This window comes from Hordeum vulgare, chromosome 6H, assembly GCF_904849725.1.
Source record: "Hordeum vulgare subsp. vulgare chromosome 6H, MorexV3_pseudomolecules_assembly, whole genome shotgun sequence".
Lineage (NCBI taxonomy): Eukaryota > Viridiplantae > Streptophyta > Magnoliopsida > Poales > Poaceae > Hordeum > Hordeum vulgare.
In genome coordinates, this window is record NC_058523.1 from 150743638 (window position 1) to 150751777 (window position 8140).

The 8140-nt window shown below is 41.1% G+C and overlaps 1 pseudogene across 1 annotated transcript; it reads left to right on the forward strand.

The window, feature by feature from the left end:
• The first annotated feature begins 2315 nt into the window (after positions 1 to 2315).
• LOC123405238 lies at positions 2316 to 7918 on the forward strand (annotated as a pseudogene). The gene is made up of 12 exons (XR_006611953.1): positions 2316 to 2396; positions 2850 to 2969; positions 3079 to 3165; positions 3912 to 4025; positions 4135 to 4308; positions 4468 to 4561; positions 4779 to 4862; positions 4944 to 4999; positions 5250 to 5344; positions 5503 to 5615; positions 5808 to 5880; positions 7471 to 7918. The product of XR_006611953.1 is annotated as a glucose-1-phosphate adenylyltransferase large subunit 1, chloroplastic/amyloplastic-like (transcript).
• Positions 7919 to 8140: the final 222 nt, after the last annotated feature.

Consider the following 8140-nt stretch of genomic DNA (forward strand, 5'->3'; position numbering starts at 1 on the left):
CTCCTGCTCTGCCGCCGTCCCTACTGCTCGGATGCGCGCGTGTCCGGCCGCCGCCAGTGCCGCCCCCCGGTGCGCGTGTCCGTCGCGACCATGGAGTCCGACGCCCCGCCCCCATCTCCTGCTAGGGTTCCGCCTGCCGCCGCTTCACTGCCACAAGCGCTCCCTCTCTTCGAGGATCCACTTCCGGCGCACTCCTCTTCTTCTTTGTGGCCTAACTGTGTTCCATTCATCCACCCATCCACCTGCCCGCCAGGGTTTACACGGCAGCGCCGCCGCCGTCGTCGGCTGCCATTCATGCGGGCGCTGTGGGAAAGGCCGAATTAAAGCCGTGGTGTGAGGGCATCGGCGACGGGGCTGATGCGATGGATCTCCATGCGACGGACCTCTCGCCCACGTCTCCCCCTGTGCTTTTATCTTCTCTGAGTCAAAGTGCCTCCGTAAGAACACTTGTCAGCGTTGGCGGCCGGTTGCAGTGGACATCTACGATATGTTCCTACGGTGCCCTGATCTAGACGGTTTGATTAGACACCACCATAGCAAGGTGAGGATTGGATCAGTTTGTTTGAGTTCCTCTTATTTTCTTATCTAAAAGCAATCCACTTATTTGTTGTTTATAATTTATACTTTGATCAGTCCAGAATTAAATGAGCATGTTCAGGTCCGTGCACTAGGAAAAAGTTTCTGCTGACAACTACTACGATGTGCAATCGAAGAAAAAAGATTTGTATTTCATACGAACAAGAGAATTACAGATTAGACGAGCATGTTCACGTATGTGCATTAGATTTTTGTGATTCTATTGATTTTTTTTGTTGCATGTGTGACAGGGAAACCAACTTCAACTTTAGATTTGTGCAGGCTGGAATGTTCTTACTTTAGATTTGTGCTGAGAAGTTACACGGATCTTGTTTTCAAGAAATTGGAATTATTAGGCCAGAATGTGATCTCACAAACTCCTCCCAGAAACACACACATGACGCACCCACTTCCTTTTGGATTTGTTACTGCTGGCTAGATGGTCTCATTAATAGGAAAATATCTAGAGAAAAAGTTGCAGTTTACTTCATGTTGCGTGTACATGCACATATTAAATGTTGCTTCACTTTTGAGCTAGCTACCTTTGTTTTGTGTTGTTTCTTCTCCATAACTTGGGATTTCATTTCTGTAATTTGGAAAAAATAAGGGTCACAATGGAAGTCTATTTTCATACATTTTCAGTGGTTTCGCTCCTCCCCCAATTTAACTTGATTCGGCAGTGTTTCGCTTATTGCAGTTCACATGATTATATAATGGTGCTTACTGATCAAGTTGTGGATGAACAAGTCAATCAATTATATTGTGTACGGATTATATAAGTAATCATTATATTCCTGGAAATGCCATTCTGCTTGGTCTTATGACATACTAGATCATTTGATGAAATGGGAGAGTTTACTGAATTAACCAGCTCTCTTGTTTGACTCTATTCAATGTTTTTAATGCTCACATCATTATGTCATGCAAAATTATGTGGTAATCGTCTTTTCTAATACTTTCAAATTATTCTCTATGGTGAAGAATCAAGCTTATCTATTGCAGATCAATGTTTTATTTTAAATATTGCCATAGGTGAAGCCCAAACTAAGCAACATGCATGAGGAAGGCAAACGTGGTGAGGAGCTTGGGGGCGACCATGATGTGGGCAGAAGAAAGGGTGCATATATATGAGATTATTTATTAGTTTATTACCCGTGCGTTTGCACATGTGAAAGGTAAATAAGTTCATTGCAAGGCACGTTCTAAGTTTTATCTTTGCATAGGTTCATTGGCTTATGGCACTTGATCAGTTTTCTCTTGGCATGCATAATTGCACAACCATCCTGACTTTTCCAAAAAAATTAGAATGTCTATGATTACGAGAGTAACCACAAAAATAGACAAAAGTGGCAAGACTCGGTACGAAACATTGCCCACGATCTTTACACCTAGGACAAAAAAAATACGACCTTCTGTTTATTACACTTATTTATGTTTAAATGTTGGGTGAGATTACTAATGTATATATTGGATGTGGGGAACTGAACATATGTTGTATTCGGCGCATTTGATTAAATATATTCGCTAATAAACCCATACTATATTCATCGCCATGTGGCAATGCACAGGTATTTCGCTCGAGTTTTGTGTGGGCTGCTCGAGCTGCACGGAATGTGGAGACCCGACGCCGCCTCCCACGGGTTGATGCTGTTGCATGTCGTGGCGGGGACAGGCGTGTGTGCACTACTTGTGCAGGGCGTCGATGTGGAGGCCCCCGATCGGAAGGGACCCCGCTGGAGATGGGGTTGGGAGCACAAGCGGAGGTGCTGGACCCGTCTCTTTGCATAGCGGCGCTAATCTGCTGGTCCTTGAAGGTGTTGGTACATACGTGGTTTGAGAAAAAAATTGTTAGGTATGATTCTCAGTTCTCGCTACCTCCGCAGTGATGCAATTAGAATTTCAAATATTCATTGTTATTTCCAATTATTTTTGTGTCTGATTTAATACTATCCGTTACTAACTTACTTACTACAAATAATTTACCAATGATCTTTGACAATTTTAGTGTTTTATTTTATTTCAGTAATTGTTATCATGTAATAAATTTAGTTTGTTTTAAAGGTTCACAATGTTTCTTTAAAATTTATCCAGTGAATGTGTATGTCTGTTGCACCGGTTGCAACTGCAACCTTTCAAATTTGACTCTTTCTTCATTTCATATATGTATGTTTTGTTTTTCTGTTAGGTCGTTTTGGTCTTTATATACTACTAGAATTACCGCTCTTCACTTCATGGTCAATACTAATGTACCCCTTTGGCTTCTTTGATAAAAGCATAAAAATGAGGTGGTGAATGAGGAGCTCTGGAACGAAGCACGGACATATGGAGACATCCAATTGATGCCATTTGTTGATTATTACAGCTTGATTCTTTGGAAGACCATCTACTTTTCGGTAGAATTTCTTTAATTTCCTCGCGGGTATTTCTTTATTTAGGAGTACAGTGGAACCCTGGGAATTCTGCCTGCAGTCTGCATTTTCTGACATCACTTTTCTCATGCAGATAAACGTGCTTTCAGCCAAGTATGTTATGAAAACCGATGATGATGCTTTTGTTCGTGTAGATGAGATACTTTTGTCCCTACATCAAGTAAATATCAGCCATGGGCTGCTGTATGGCCGCGTCAATTCTGATTCTCAGCCTCATTGAGATCCGTACAACAAGTGGTACATAACTTCAGAGGTAACGTGTTAAACTTTTTTTCCCTGTTGCACAATTATGCAAACGTGTTCTTTTTTTGCGGGATTATGCAAACGTGTTTTTAGCACACGGAACAGGGAGGGAGGGAGGGAGGGTAGAGGGAGGGAGAGAGAGTGAGAGAGAAAGAGGGAGGGAGGGGAGAGGGAGAGAGAAAGAGGGAGGGAGGGAGGGGGAGAGAGAGAGAGTCCTATCTCTACTCCTAAAAGGGCAGTTCGTAGCCGGATCTCACCGGTCTTTTTTCGTCCACCGCCACCTGGTTAATTATCGTCACTGGGTTTTTTTCGTCATCATCCCAACAAGGAGCGATCCCCTTGCATCCCACCCGCCCGTGCCCCCTCCCCTCCATCTCTTCCTCCGAGTCCCGACCCTGGGCTAGGGTTCCATCCGCCGCCGTCGTCACCCCCATCTCCTACTCCGCCGCCCCCACCCCCATCTCCTCCTCGGCCGTCGTCCCTACTCCTCGGATGCGCGCGCGTCCGGCCGCTCCAAGGCCACCGCCAGTGACACCCCTTGGTGCGCGTGTCCGTCGCGACCACAGAGTCCGCCGCCGTAAGTGACACACGTGCCCCGTCCCTCTCGGTCTCCTAGTCATCGGCTAGCTCTGGTCATGCAGTTAATGACTCTTTGTCGTGCAGTCGGCGGACGAGGATGTGGAGACGAGGAACCCGAGGACGGTGGTGGCGGTCATCCTCGGCGGCGGCGCCGGGACCAGGCTCTTCCCTCTCACCAAGCGCAGGGCCAAGCCGACCGTGAGATACCACTTACCACCATTCCTCTTTCCATGATTCGGCAAATGCGAGTAGATTAGATTGTTTGATAGGCATTGGACTGACTCGTCGACAGTGCCACCCGTCGCAGGTGCCGATAGGCGGCGCGTACAGGCTCATCGACGTGCCCATGAGCAAATGCATCAACAGCGGGATCAACAAGGTGTACGTCCTCATCCAGTTCAACTCCGCCTCCCTCAACCGCCACCTCTCCAGGGCCTACAAATTCAGCAATGGCGTCGGCTTCGGAGACGGTTTCGTCGAGGTGCCAAATCCTGCAGTTCAATTCAGACTGCTTATACTACTTATTAGGAGATAATTTATTATGGATGGCAGACGCACTGCTTCAAGGAATCTTCGGGTCTTGCTTTGATTATTTGAAACATGGATAACAGAGTGGGAACTGATTGTTTTCTTTTTTCAGGTTCTAGCAGCAACTCAGAGGCCTGGGATCGGAGGGACAGAGGTGGTTTCAGGGTACCGCCGACGTGGTTCGGCAATTCGCTTGGCTTTTCAATGTACGTTTGCTCTCCGTGTGTGTGAATGATATACATTTTTCTTTCATCGCTACAGATGATGAATCGTGGTGCAGGGAGTGTGCACGTGGTAGGTAGAAAAATGTTCACTGATGTAATTACAGAATCAAGAAACTGGGTTGAGCTGTGCTTTGGGTTCCTCTACTGGAAACCTCATGCTTGTAACGCTGCAAGTTATTTATTTATTTTTGCTTTCCAGGATGCCAAATCTAAAGACATAGAAGATGTGCTTATTCTTTCGGGAGATCACCTCTACCGTATGGACTACATGGACTGTGTTCAGGTAATTTACCGCATAAAGACTGTTTTCCACACTTGTCTATTCAAGTACATGGTTAAATTGCTCTCGCCACTCCATATGCAGAGTCATCGACAGAGAGACGCAGGCATCAGCATATGTTGCTTGCCAATTAATGACAGGTGATTTCCTCTCTATTTCAGTGGCTAATGTACATAAAGTCACAAGTGGCCTTCCACTATGCATCATCTACATGCAGATGAAATACTATAATTCTTCTTCAAATTTTGAAGTTTTTGAAAAAAAATTGAATTGCCATTGCTTTGTTAAGGAAAATGTTTGATTTTTAGCATATAATGAACTCTTCGATTTAACATTCTGTTAGTTTATGTCTTGCGGATTAAAAATGAATAATTTCGTTTTCAATGTTAGTCGGGCGTCTGATTTTGGTCTAATGAAGATAGACGACACAGGAAGAGTTCTTTCATTTAGTGAAAAAAACGAGAGGAGCTGACTTGTAAGCAATGGTAAGTTGTATTGATTTCTTCGTGCCACTCACCTCTCCAGTCCACACTTGAGAGTAACATTCTAGATGGCCAAGTGCACAGCTTATCAGTTAGTACAAAACTGAGAATGTCATTCAAATAAGATAAAACAGAAGTTCATGGCCATTTGTTTTTGGCAGCAAGTTGACACCACTCTCCTCGGCTTAACGAAGGAGGAAGCAGAAAAGAAACCATACATAGCTTCAATGGGGGTATACATATTCAAGAAAGAGATACTTCTAAATCTTTTGAGGTATGCCAATTCAACTTACTGTCAAAGTTCCAGTAAACATGGAAAGTACTAAAAACAAGTTGTTTCATCTTCAAATATTTGATGTTGTAGATTTTTGTGGGATACTACCTTATGTTGTAGTAACGTGCATTTTTCATAGAACAACTTGATCACAAGTAGATCTTAATAAGCAATGCACTGTTGTTAGGTCAGATGGCGTTTTCCCTCTGCAAATGATTTTGGCTCTGAAATAATTCCTGCTGCAGCAAGAGAGATTAATGTAAAGGTACGTGAATATCATAAGTGCAATCATTAGTAGGCATGCTGTTTAAGCTTTTCTGAGCAGTTAAAAAAATAGTTTTAAGATGCTCCCTCTTACCCCCTCTTTTGTCATGAGAGGTAAGAGTATATAATGTAGATCTCAGCAGTTGATCTCATTAATTAGTGGTTTGATTAACTCTTACCTTCTTACCTCACATGTAAAAAGAGGGGGTAAGAAGAAGCATGTTAAAATTTGCTCAAAAAACAAAATGACTATTCCTCACCTACTGGTGCCTTCTTCAATTGCAGCGAGGCATCTAAAACTGCACAACTGAAGACAGAAAAGTAGACAGAAAAGTCGGATGATGGCATCACCGTTGTAAGCTTGATTTATGACGAGCTTCTCGATGTCGTATGTGTAGGGTGTGGAAAATATAAATAAAATCTATTTATCCATTCTTGTACTGTACCTCCAATTCATCTCCCAAGGTTTAGTGAATTTCAGTTGTATGCTTAAATATTAGGAAGCCAACATCTTCAAAAACATACTGCTACCTACTTAAAACATATTTTCTTTCTTTGTGTTTCCGATAAATTGTTTGAAAAAACACGCATACAATAGAAGTTGCAGAACCTGTATTGGACCATGCTCATTTGCTCTATGCATTTTTCTTCAAAGAAATAATACACCAGGTTCCAAGGTATTTAGAATTATGGCTTGGTGTGCTATTACATTTCCCAGAATCGGACGCTATATATATTTTCTATGGGAATTCATTGATGAAGTTCCTTATAAAAAGTTGTATCTTCGAAATCGACAAAGTTCTTTATGTAATTCTACCATCCATTCTGATTTTGAGGCAAATATACATATTATGAAATGCCTTCCAAGTCAAGCTAGCCATTTTTTTAAGAACTGGTGCGAATTCGTTTGTCAATATTTTTTCCAGGAAATGTTGCGTTATTTCTCCAGTAAGCAAATAAACAGTGTGATGAACTTGGCAGCTCTCTATCCTTATTTGTTATTTCCATTATTCACAGCGTGTTTCCCATTTTATTCATGTAACGATGGTGAACTTAGACTTTGTCTAATGTGAGCCATTCTGTTTCCTTGAACTTAACAACTCTCTATCCTCCTTTCTCTAGAAAGCTTGTAGACGATATTGACACCATGTGATTCCTTGAAACATCAAGTGTTTTTCTCATCTGTTACAATCCAAGGTTTGTCATTAATCATATTATTTATATTCATAAGTAGTACTCCCTCCGTACCTAAATATAAGTCTTTTAAGATATTTTATTAGGTGTCTACATACGAAGCAAAATGAATGAATCTATACTTTAAAGTATGTCTATATACATCCGTATGTAGTCCATTAGTTAAACCTCTAGAAAGACTTATATTTAGGAACGGAGGGAGTATAAAGTTGCTCCAAAATTCTTAATATGATTTTGGATGATATATTATGGTGCTGACAAGGAGGTTATTGGTGCTCATTAAAATAGCAGTATGAAATAAGCGTGCATATATTTGTTGATTTCCAATTTAAGCCTTTCAAATCAACTAAAATTATTATGTGTACATTATTTACTGAGTTTTACCTCCGTTTTGCAGGCTATTTGGAATGGTTGCAGGTTTTAATCAAGAGGTCCTCAATAGGTAGACTGTCTCAAAATGGAGAAGCATGCTGGTAGCTTTTCGGTTGGATGTCAATGTTTGAATGTATGTCCAATTACGGGTTCTCTCCGGTTGGTGATCGAATAGATTTCTTTCTGAGTCTTATGTCCAAATACTTTTGAGTCCATACACCAAATATGAAATTAAATAATTATTATAAAAATAAAAATAAATGGCAATAAAAATTAAAACAATAAATGTTATCAAATATTTATATATCCAGCTGGCACAAGAGAGGTAGGAGTAGCACGTTCTAGAAGATGTGTTTTGATGTAGTAGTTTATAAATGTAATAGTGTGCCACCCAATTGCATATTGGAGTGAAGTTTCTCTAACATCTTGGAACATTTTTTTAAAGGAAAAAATCATCAATGTGTTGTTTTTAATTAATCAATAATAACAATGCACATGCCTTTGTGAGACAATCAATCTTAAGAATAAAAAAGGCATTTAAGTGTTATTATCATTTGTAATGTGGTGCACAATAAAGAGTTCAATGTACGTGTAACACCTTTATTTTGTGCAGCAGGTGTACAGGGCCAAATTATTATTTTTATCAAAATGCATTGCAAACTAAGTAGATTCTAATTATTTTTTCGTTTATTATT